At 47.5% G+C, this 12178-nt stretch overlaps 1 pseudogene; it reads left to right on the forward strand.

Annotated features, from left to right (window-relative positions):
- Positions 1–9803: 9803 nt before the first annotated feature.
- Positions 9804–10005, forward strand: LOC122925212 (annotated as a pseudogene).
- The last annotated feature ends 2173 nt before the right edge of the window (positions 10006–12178 follow it).

The raw sequence follows: 12178 nt of genomic DNA on the forward strand, positions 1-12178 counted from the left end.
ATGGATTTTTATTATAAGTATACCTTTGATTTTTCTTTGCAAAACATCAGTGTATATCGTACTTGTATATATATAGTTAAGGGAAGGATATGTGCTACAAAGAGTCCTGTTGGTCTACCAATTACTCCATTCCGTGATTTCAACATAGCTGAATCAAACCAAGCTGGATTACACCTGGATATATCTCTATATAAAGCCGATCATTCTCATGGGAAAGTCAACCACTGAGGAAGGAGTCAAGTTAACTCTGAAACGCGTCTGGTAGGACAATCCCATAAGACTAAGGATGTACTGAAGCACTTCAAGTCGACCAGGAGTAGCGGGATCGGTAATCGAAATCTGGTAGAAAAAAAACCCCAAAAAATTTCAAAAATAGTCAGCCGCAGTAACATCTGACCTGCCTACTTGAATGAGCACCTGTGCAGGAACTGAAGTCTACAAAACTACTGAGACAGCATTTCTACAACCGATTACCGTGGATCCCTGACTTTACCTCCTGGAGGACATACCGCAGCCTGTAAAACGCATCACACGTGGGACGCCACGTGAAATTGCAGCACAGCCGGCACAAACCTACAGAACTGTAAGTAACAATAGTGCCGAACTAGTGTATATACAGGCAGAGCTATCTGTTCCATTGTCAACTCACAGTAAAAGAAACTGGAGTGATCGGCACTCTGACTGTATTGAATTCAATCTGTGAACTTTGGTATTATAAACCTGAATATACCAAGTGTACTGGACACTATCAGTAGTAAGGAACTTGACCATCAGTATATCCTTCCTATAGGATCACACATGTGTTTTTATATTTTTAGCGATACCCATTTTAGAGGAATATAAGTCTATATAGCATATTGTTTAATAATTTTATAGGTATTCTCTGTATTTTACTTGGTATAAATAAAATATATTACTGTCTACTATACTCTCCTGTGTGACCTCAAGTGTAGGTGTGCCCTACTATACTTCCTATTCACATATGTAATAATACCACACACCTGATCACCACAGGTCTTAAGTACCCTGTCACTGATGCCATTTGGCCCTGGGGCCTTCCTTGCCTTGACCCTCCCAAGTTCCCTTCTCAACTAGGCACTAATAAACATCAGACTGTAGCCAGATGACTGATTGCTAGATTTACTGATCTGGAGGTGAGAGCTAACAACAGGAAACAAGATCAACAATAGTGTGGGAGAGTGGATAGAATAGCATGCTGGGATGGGAGGAGCAGCTGTGTGATCAAACCTATTAAAGAATAGATTGAACTCATTAACCCACTTTTTATCTCCTTCTACCTGGGAGACAGGTTGTCTGTGACCAGATGTTGACGTAAGGCTTTTCCAGACCTCACTGTTGTCCTGTTCCATTTGCTCCTCCATCTTCCTCTTGTATCTGGTTTTCCCCTCCCTGATTTGACATCGCAGCTCCTTTTGCAGATCCCTCAGCTTTTCCTTGTCACCTAACCTAAAGGCCATTTTTTTTCTCCTTGATAAGAGTTTTTATATTCGGGTTAATCCAGGGTAATCAAGCACTTTCCCTGAAATGGATGGCAACCCCAGGGGACATGCAGTCCATGCAGTCACCCCGACCAGACCAGAAGGACAGACTGTGAGAACACTGCCTATCCAGATCGTTGGACCTACTTAGAAGATGACAGTGTACATTCCTACAACATGAAAACAACTGCTGGCTGAATTGAGAGAATAGCAAGTACCATCTGACATTCTGGCTCCTCTTCCTTGTTGACTGTTGTTCTATAAACAAACACAGGTCAACCTCTTCCAATGAGTCATAGAATGAAGAGCCCTAAGTGACTTTAAGGTCAGCAATCACCTCCTCCACAATGTGCTTTATCTCTTGTGTCTGTGTGAAGATGGCAAAATTAATAAGGTATAGGGCTGGGTGGAGGAGACTACCTTAGTGGATGTGGGTTCTGGGGAGGGTCTATTATCCTCTTACCATCCTTCCTGGTCTTTTCCTTCCTCTTCTCCTCTCTTGTGTTGGTTTGGGCATTTATTGGAGTTAAGTCGATGTTGGCCGGGGCCTTTGATGCCACTGAAGCATAGGTCTGGATACTCTTCAAGCAGACCTTGTAAACATGCTATGATAGTGTCAGGAACCAGCGGGTGTGAACCTGCTCTTCCACACATCCTACCTCCTCTAAGGTCGTTGTCTAAGTCAGTGTTTCCCAACCAGTGTGCCTCCAGCTGTTGCAAAACTACAACTCCCAGCATGCCCGGACAACATTTGGCTGTGCGGGCATGCTGGGAGTTGTAGTTTTGTAACAGCTGGAGGCACACTGGTTGGGAAACACTGGTCTAAGTATACCCCTGGATCTTTACAGTACCCCTGATAGTTGGGATAGACTTTCCCGAGGGGAACACCAGGTCACTACCTCTTGAGGAGGATATGTACACAAGGCAGCTGGTCCAGGCAGACCAGGAAGAACCTGAGAAAGGTACCAGAACAAACAGTACCTGCAAGAGCCCAGGACTGCAGCAATGAATGGGGAAGCACAAGCAGCAAATCACCACTGAACACGGTGCCCAGGACCGCAGCGGTAAGCAGGAGAATAGCAGCGCACAGCAGCCTCTGTTACAGATAGTCAACAAAGGTTGCAGGTTGTCTTCCTTGAATAGTACTTAGATTCATGTCTGTTGACACAGCAAATTCTGCAGGCATCCACATTACAGTCCTTTTCCTCGTGGCCAAAATTACCACATCTTCTGCAGATTTGTGGCATGTCCAGGTAGTAGATAAATCCTGTGGAGTTACCCAAAGTGAACATTTGCTGCAGGTCTTTAAGTCCATCTGAGGATGATGCATCCTTCCACAGCTTGACAATGAATGACCACTTACTGCTCCAAAATACATTCTTGTTAAGGATCTTCACTAAGTCTTTCATCACAGTGCAAGGACGGTAGTGACATCCTTGCCAAGAATGGGAGGTTGTCCATGGAAACTGTCACCCTCCTCTCCACTCCAGCTGGATGTTGCCTACAAAGTGGGAAAGTGGAGAGCTTGGAGTCTTCACCTTTTCCCAGTATCTTCAACAGATAGAGATTGAAGCAATGGTCAAAAGAAAATTGCAGCCATTATTACATTGATAGTCAGGACTTTTGGTTTGCTTGTCACAAACCAGCAATTGAGGACCCACTGTACCATGTGACCAACCTCCTCTTAGGGCATTGTCTAAGTGAACCCCTCGTTCTTCATAGTACCCCTGATGGTGGAGATAGACTTTCATGAGGAGAACACCAGGTCGTTACCTCTTGAGTTGGGTTGGCGCACGAAGCAGGTGGCCCAGGAGGTACCAGTGCAAGGTACCAGAGGTATGGACATATTCAACAGGCTGAGTCATAACCAGGAGTGAAAGTGCAGGAACAAAGGATGAGGCAGAGGCCTACAGGTCAGGCAATCCGAGTCAGCAACAGGAGAGTCGAGATGGAGCAGGCAAGGATCCGATAGGTAGGTGAATTGAGAAGACAAGCACGGGTCAGGCGTTCAGAAACACAAGCACATACAAAAGCAACCTTATCAGGACACAAGAACCTTTGACATTCAGACACCTGGGAAGAGGGATGGACCACTTATATAGGTGCAGGAGGCATGGATTGGTCAGCACAGGTCACATGTGCTTAACCATTAAATCACAGGAAGTGAGGCATGCCAGCCCCTAAACAAATGTACTTCAGGAAGCAGGCCGTAAGGCAGGCTGCGCCCAGGGCTGGAAGGAAACCATGGTGGCGGCGTCCGACAGAGCCCGGGACAGCGGCGGTGAATAGGGAGACACCAGCAGCTGACCACCGCCGCTACCTGCCCCACAATGCAGCTGGATATGGAAAATGACAGAGGTGGCCAGGGAGGACAGTGTTCACCCAAACACGGAGCCCTGGACTACGGCAGTGAGTAGGGAACATCAGTGGTCAGCAACTGCCGTTACATTGCTGAAGCCCTGCCCAGGACCATCTTCCCAAAGATTCCAACAGCCATGTCCAGTGTTCTTCAAGGTCACAGGTTTTTATTCAGAGAGGCTGTTCCTTGGTTTGTAGCTGAGAAGGATTGAGAACACTGGACTTATTAGCTTGATCCTGGGCAGGAGTGAGCTTCAGCTTGCCAGTACCATCCTTCTTGCTGGATGAGGCAACAGTGGTTCCTCTCAGCGGTCTTGCATGCAGGATGAAATTCCTTTGAGAAGGGCATTTGTCAAGCATTGAGTCATCTTTGCAAAATTTCTTTGGAGTCGAAGATCCTCAAAGTCGGACCATCAAGCCACAGGCTGAGAGGTGGTCAGGGGCCAGGTCTCTCTCGTTCTCAGGGGAATGGTCCTAATGGCAGCAGAGAGGTTAAGATGAAATGTCAGTCACAAGTCACTAATGCTCAAAGGCAGGGGGTTTCCAAAGGGCCTGTGAAGTCAAGGAAGACTGATAAGAATAGAAAATATTTTTTTAACTTGGTAGATCAGAAGATACATCATAATTTTTCAAAATATATTTTACGTTTCATCAACCGAAACCAATTACATTTTTGCTTTTTATTTTATTTTCTTAAAGATAAAACAAATGGAAGACAAAAACACAGGAAGCAAGAGTTCTTTCTTTTCTTGAACAAAACTTCTATTTCTTTATCATGACTTTTTCTCTTGAATTTCTTTATCTTTTTGTGCCTCCCTTTGTATACAAACTACTTTCTCTTTCTCTATTACCTTCTTTTTACTTTCTGTTTTCTTTACAATACAAATCTCCCTTCCACTCTTCGCTCTTCTGTTTTCTACTGGCAAACTTTCTTATGAACTTTTGTTTCTGAAACTTTTTACCTTATCTTCTTTCAAAATCTCTTTATTGGGATCATGAAACTTTATTACTTCTGTCTCCCAATAACAATAACCACTTTTCCAATTAACCAAAATCTTTTCACACAAACTCTTCACCATCTCATCTTTGAGCAAAACGACAAATCTTCTTTTTCCATTCCACAAACCCACTTTATTCCGGAAATTTTTCTGAAAAACAACATAGTCTGTATAATTCTTTAAAAAAAAAATGTCATTTCATCTGTTTCCACAATTGTATCGTCCATTAATAATAACCAAACTTTTCTGTATTTCAACTATTGATGACTGTAAAACAAAAATGTTCTTCACACTCTTCTCAATGTTCAACTAATGAACAAACGCTATCCTACATACCTCTTCTAACTTCAAAGTCACATCAAACGACTTCCTCCAACGAATCTTTTGCATACAGTAAATATCTTCTTTCAGCATTCCAAATGAATCTTCAAGAATCCATAATACATAGTCCTCAATACTTAAAGCCTTCACTAAATCTTCTCTCAAAGTCAGACGCAAACCGTTCCTTTTCTCCAACAAATCCATCTTCATCACTCCAAAACTACCCCTTGCAGCTGGGTGCAGTGACACAAGGGGTGTCGCCTCTCCTTGCTGAGCTCTTTGATAGCAGCAGGGAGGTGAAATCAAAGCTATGAACCTCAGAAAATGCACCAAGCCAAGGAGTCGATCAATGAGTTATGTTTGACTTTTAAGCATTTATCCTCTATACATCTGTCAAGTTTCTTTAACAATGTGGGGTATTAAACTGGGGGATTACTCTGGCTGAAGTGTACTTGCCTTCTCATTGACAAAAACAAAACAAAACAAAAACAATGCCCCATGAAATTTCAGATTGCAGCAAAACTCGACATGCATTTATGTCTACATGTGTGATCTGATTAGATACTGTGTGTTACCTACAAAAGTGCTTCCCTCACTGCTGTATAAAAAGGCTCTAAGAGGCTTCTTTTGTGTAGTGTACCTCTTGGTGTTGTCACAGTGCGGTTCACTGTGACACTGCGTTGCTGTGTAGGATGGCTGTGGAATTGCAAGCTGGCTGTGAATTTCTTTGGGTGTGTGTGAACTGTTACCTGTGGCTTACATGATCCCTGTGTTTGGGTATGATGTAAGGGTTAACATTTCCCTTGTCTGAACATCAAGTGATAAGTTGTCCTATTTACTCAGCTATTCAGACCTAGGTGCAGTCTGCCTGGGAGATCAGTCTCTCTTCTCTCTCCAGGAAAGCTGGGTGCAGGGTGCTTGCTATGGGTCTGCTGTGATCCTGTGTCAATGTGGTATTAGCGGGTTCCAACTTGTTACCATCAGCATATTGAGTGATCTTGCTCTTGTGAGCACGATTTGTGTGGTCTGCCGTTATCTGACTTCTAGCCTTGTGTGTATGGCGTCCTTCTATTCTATTCTGATCATTGCAGTTTTTTAGGGATTTTCAGCACAGAAGTGTGGTCTCTATCAGAATTGACTTTAATAATACAAAAATACAGAGTGGTAGGTAGGACAGAGATTGTTGGGGAAGAGTCTGCGGTCAGCGCGTGGCTGCCAGCCTCCCAAGCCCACCACCAATGTAGTAGTGTTGTGCAACTAACAGTGCTATTATTCTAACCTGATAAATAAAAAGAGGTAACACAACTGACAGTTTTAGTTTTCTTTACTCTATGGTCAGATAACACTTTTAAGCATTTGATATTAAAAGTAAAGTTTTAGGATTGCTAAGAGACATATGGTAAAATTAGACTAATTGTAAATATTTACCCTCCTTCTTCATTAGGCCAGTTTCTTACATTGTCATCTTTCTTGGCCCCATCAATCAAGAGAAACAAGGAAAGGCTGGCAGAAGAAGGCACAATGGCAAGGGTGCACAGAATAATCTAGATCCACCCTCGGTGCACTTAACTTCTCACTTGCATATAGATTAAAAGTACTTTTTCAGAATGAAGCAACGTATCACTAAGTGATAATTATTATTACATTCAGCTGAGTTAGCCCTACAAGGCATTTTGCCACCTGTGTGAAGTTGGCACCCCATGTTCTTAAATTTCAAAAATAAATACACCATTCGTTTGTGCTGCAAAAATGAACGTTTGTGCCGGTTCGGTTCCTGAGATATTGCGTGTTAGATTTTTATGAAGCCCCGCACATTTTCCACCCCATGTTCTTAAATTTCAAAAAGAAATACACCATTTGTTTGTGCCGCAAAAATGAACGTTTGCGCCTCTTTGGTTTCCGAGATATTGCGCACTTAATTTGCTGAAACCCCGCCCATTTTCCACCCCATGTTCTTAAATATCAAAAAGAAATACACCATTCGTTTGTGTAAAAAATAATAAATTCAAATTTTTGGGCCTTTTTTTATTTTTATGTCTGCTAGGTTTAGGGTAAGTTAGCGAACACCCATCCCCCCACACACACCAAATAAAGTTTATCACGCACACTCCCCTATGGCCCGCCGGATGTTCTCGGCTAAGGAGGCATATGCCCAGATTGCCTCTGAGTCCGAGAGCCCCAGTGAGGACGAGGATGACCCCACTTTCCTTTTGTCATCCGCGTCCTCCTCATCATCTAGCGATGATGATGAGACCCCAAGGCGGCGGAGACGCCGCCAGGCTAGGGACCCTGTGGCCCACGCTAGTATAAGAAGCTCTGGGGCTCGTACTAGTTTTCCAGCCCACCAGTTAAGTCCACCGGAGCCCCCTACCGGTGAACTTGTCTGGTATACCCCAGAGCGTTTTGAGCCTGTGATTCCTGATTTTGTAGGCCAACCAGGAATCCAGATTTCCACAGTGGGCTTCACTGAATACGACTATATTAGTCTTTTTTTCAATGACCACTTTGTGAATCTGATGTTGGAGTACCTGTACGCCCAACAGTTCATTGCTCAACACCCGGGCTCCTTTTCGGCTAGGCCCGGTGGCTGGACTCCAGTCTGTGCAGCCAAGATGAGGACATTTTGGGGCCTCGTGCTGCATATGGGCCTAGTCAAGAAACCTAGTGTCAGGCATTACTGGAGTGGGGACGTCCTCTACCAGACCCCACTTTACAGTACGGCCATGACACGTACCCGGTTTGAGGCCATCCGGAAATGCCTGCATTATGCAGATAATGCAGCATGTCCCCCCCCCCCCCCAAAGGTGATCCTGCCTATAACTGCCTGTACAAAATCAGGCCGGTCATCGATCACTTTGGGGCCAAATTTGTGCAGGCCTATGTACCTGGAAGAGAGGTCGCGGTTGAGGAGTCTCTCATTGCTTTCAAGGGGGGACTCATTTTCCGCCACTATGTTCCCTCTAAGCAGGGGAGGTATGGCATGAAGCTGTACAAACTTTGTGAGAGTACCTCAGGGTACACTTACAGTACAAGTTTTGTGTGTATGAGGGGCGAGATTCCCGCATTCAACCCCCAGAATGTCCCCCCACTCTGGGTGTTAGCGGGAAACTTGTGTGGGACCTTATGCACCCAATGCTAGATAAGGGTTACCACCAGTACGTGGATAACTTTTATACCAGTATCCCCTTTGTTCCAGTGCCTTGCCGCCAGATCCACGCCTGCTTGTGGGACCGTGCAGAAAAATCAACGGAGCCTTCCTACCCACCGCCTCCAGGTACCTATCCCCAGGGGTGCGACCCATGCCCTTACCAGTGGAAACCTGTTGCTGGTCCCTGTGCGAGGTACCGCAGCAACGGTCCTCAAGCCCGATTGCATCGTCGACTGCAATTTGTATATTAGAGGAGTTGATCTATCTGATCAAGTCCTCAAGCCATATAAAGCCATGCGCAAAACCCGGGCATGGTACAAAAAAGTTGCGTTCTGCTTGTTGCAGGTTGCCTTGTACAACTCTTTTGTGCTGTCCCAGAGTGCTGGCAACACAGGGACATTCCTTCAGTTCTATGAGGCAGTCCTCAAGGACCTGATTTTTTCTTCTGACCGGGAAAGAGCAGGCCGGAGTACCCGGAAACTGGAGGCGCCTGGATCGTCCCTGGCCAGTGGTCCCCTATACTGGAAAGAAGGAGTAAATTTAAAAATATAGGGTGGAAAGTGGGCGGGGTTTCAGCAAATCAAGCGCGGAATATCTCGGAAACCAAAGCGGCGCAAACGTTAATTTTTGCGGCACAAACGAATAGTGTATTTCTTTTTGAAATGTAAAAACATGGGGTGGAAAGTGGGCGGGGTTTCAGCAAATCAAGCGCGCAATATCTCAGAAACCAAAGCGGCGCAAACGTTCATTTTTGCAGCACAAACGAATGGTGTATTTCTTTTTGAAATTTAAGAACATGGGGTGAAAAAATGGGCGGGGCTTTATAAAAATCTAACGCGCAATATCTCAGGAACCGAACTGGCACAAACGTTCATTTTTGCGGCACAATTTTTATTTTTTGCGGTCAAATTTAAGAACATGGGGTGCCAACTTTACACAGGTCATTTTGCCTGGTTTGACAGTGAGTTTCCTAGTGACAGGCTCTCTTTTAAACAAGTTTTCCAAATTGCATCAACATGCAAATCATTTATGAAGATAGCTGTAATATATTAATGTATCCCTTTTACCTTTCCTCCTATCTTCCATTTTGGGCTGTGGTCACATGACCGTGTCCATGCAGTTCTTTATTTCCTGTGATGTTATGTCCATGGTCGTGTCAAACCAGCAACAGGGGCAGTGATAGGGAAGTGTCTATGTAACTAGCTGATGGGAGATGCTATAAACTAGCTGGGCATTGTTAGGGGTGGTGCTGGAGCTTTAGGGGTGTCTACGGAGGGGTAGTGCCTCTGGTGGAGGGCATGTTGTGCTATTTTCAGGGCAGCTCGTACACCTTTGGTCCCCACCTGACACTCAGCTCTCACCTGTGGCTCCTAGCAGCTGTAACATGTGCAGCGGCCACACCTCGGGCAACAGCTTCGACAGGCTGGCTAAACCAGGTTGAGAGTAGCCATCGGGTCATTGACCTTTGGTAACAGGGGGATTTGTTCTCGGCCTTTTGGCTAAGATCAAGTGTAGTATCTGTTCTTATCAGTCTGCCTTTTCTTGCCGGCCCAGGTCCTTGTGGGTACCCCCTGCACTCTGCCTTTGAGCATCGTTGATTAAATTCAGCTTCAGCTCACTGCTGCTATTGGGTGTAGGGCTATTCCCCAGGGAACAAGAGTGCTCTGGTCCCCGACCTCCTCTTGGCCTGTGGCTTAATAGTCTTGGTGTACGACGTTAGACAGTGCTTACTTGGATCTCGACAGCCCGAATACGACGCCTGGAAGAACTTCTCCGACTGCGATTCAGGAGAAGACTTTGCGAAGACTCGACGAGGAACCCCGACGACGAGGACTGAAGACTCCAGCCTGAGGACTCCGGCCTCGGGGAACCCCGAAGAGGAAAAGAGGCTCGGCGAAGCCCTCCCCCGGAAGAAGCTCCGCCCTTCCCCCCCGGAAGAAGCTCCGCCCTTCCCCGGAAGAAGCTCCGCCCAGCAAGAAGACGTTCCTGGGAGACGAAGGCAGGAAGAAGGAAGAAGCCATGGCCTCTGCCTCAACCTCCATCCCTCCCAAGAAGAAGACCAAGAAGACCAAAGAAGGAAGGAAGGCCACGGCAGAGACCCTCCAGGACCCTTCAGCCTCCACTTCATCGGCTGCGGACCCGGTGGCGACCGCCCCTCCGAAGCAACAGGATGCCCAGAAGCCCGGTCCAGGCTCCCCTCCCCTGGAGCCCTGGATGAGGCAGACGGTCGTCCTGAAGCTGAAGGAAGTGGACGGGAGAGCGCCGGATCTGAGCCAGGATGTGTTTGGCAAGAAGATGGTCCTGGAGCAGGGATTCGCCAAGCCGGAGGTGACGAGCATCCACTCCCTCTTCGCTGGGGTGTTCTGGATAACCTTCGCTTCCGTGGCCATCTGCAAGAGGTACTGGGAGATGGTGAAAGCCGCACAGCCGGACTCCCCGTTTCGACGCTTTGTGGGCAGCTGCCCAGTGCAGAGAGAAGAAAGGAGAGTAACCGTCGCCATGCGGAACCCACACATCCCAGGCAAGGATATCGTGACCTACCTGAAGCGTTTCTGCACCGTGATGAGGGACCCCACCCACATCCTCGATGGAAACGGCTTCTGGACCGGCAAGTGGTCAGTCATCGTCCGTCTGAACAGGGACCCCACAGACCCGGACGGAGTGCAACACCTGCCCCCGACCTTCTCGCTAGGCAACTCCCAAGCACTCATCTATTACACCGACATGCCGCAGACCTGCAGGAAATGTGGCAAGAAGGGGCATAGGCTGAGTGACTGTAAGGAAGCGGCCTGCTGGATCTGTCGCGTGGCAGGGCACGAAACCCGGGACTGCCCTAAGAAGACGGCATGCAACCTGTGCGGACTGGCTTCACACATCTATAAAGACTGCCCACAAAGAGAACGCAGCGGTCGCAGCTGGAGCACCGGCCAGCGGGAAACCCACCGCAGCCGCACCTCCGGCAGCAACAAGACCCAAAGTGAAGGAGTCCAAACAGAAGGAGGGTAAGCAGACACCGGCCCTAGGCCACGCTCCCACCCCTCCCCTCTCCCGGCCTCCCTCCCGCCCCGTCGTCACCACCACTGAGGATTCCCTTATCCAACTGCCCATTACCTCAGTGGCACCCCCCACCGCCCCAAGCCCAACCCGCCCCATAGTCATCACTGCAGCAGCACTAATCCCTCCTCCAGCTGCTGTAGCCCTCTCTTTGGAGGATTTTCCCCCTCTTGTCTCCCCAGAGGTCAGGAAAGGGAAGAGAAAGGAGAGGGACAGCCCCATCGCTGACCACTCCAAAAAGAAGATGGTCGAGGTAGAGGACGGGGCCTCACCCGACAAAGAGGAAACAGAGCAGCAGATGGAAGAACCGGTGGCCACCAACGAGGACCCCCAAGAGCAAACCCTCCACCCCCCCGTTAGCCTCGATGAGACCGAGGTGGAGGACATAGTGGCCAACGGAGCAACCGCCGACCCGATACGGCTACAGATAACCCTAGAGGAGATCGTAGCCAACTTTGCGCTGTTGCAGGGGAGACCCCCTGACAGCGGACAAGAGACCGAGAAGCCGCCGGACGACCGGAGTGGTAACTAAGATGTATCGTTTCCGCTAACCTCTTTCTTTCTCTCACATGATGGCGAATTTTAACCTTTTTACCATCAATGTTAGGAGCATCAGGGACAGGTTCAGACGTCAGACGGTACTAACCTTTCTTACTGCACAGGTTGCCGACGTGTTCATGTTGCAGGAGTGTTCTTTGCCCCCCTCTAGGTCACACAACCACCTGGCCAGGGAGTGGTCCCACGGCCCCTCTTACTGGTCCGGTGGTGGCGACTGTAAGTCGGCCGGGGTTGCCATCCTC

Source organism: Bufo gargarizans, chromosome 1, assembly GCF_014858855.1.
Source record: "Bufo gargarizans isolate SCDJY-AF-19 chromosome 1, ASM1485885v1, whole genome shotgun sequence".
In the NCBI taxonomy this organism is placed as follows: Eukaryota; Metazoa; Chordata; class Amphibia; order Anura; family Bufonidae; genus Bufo; species Bufo gargarizans.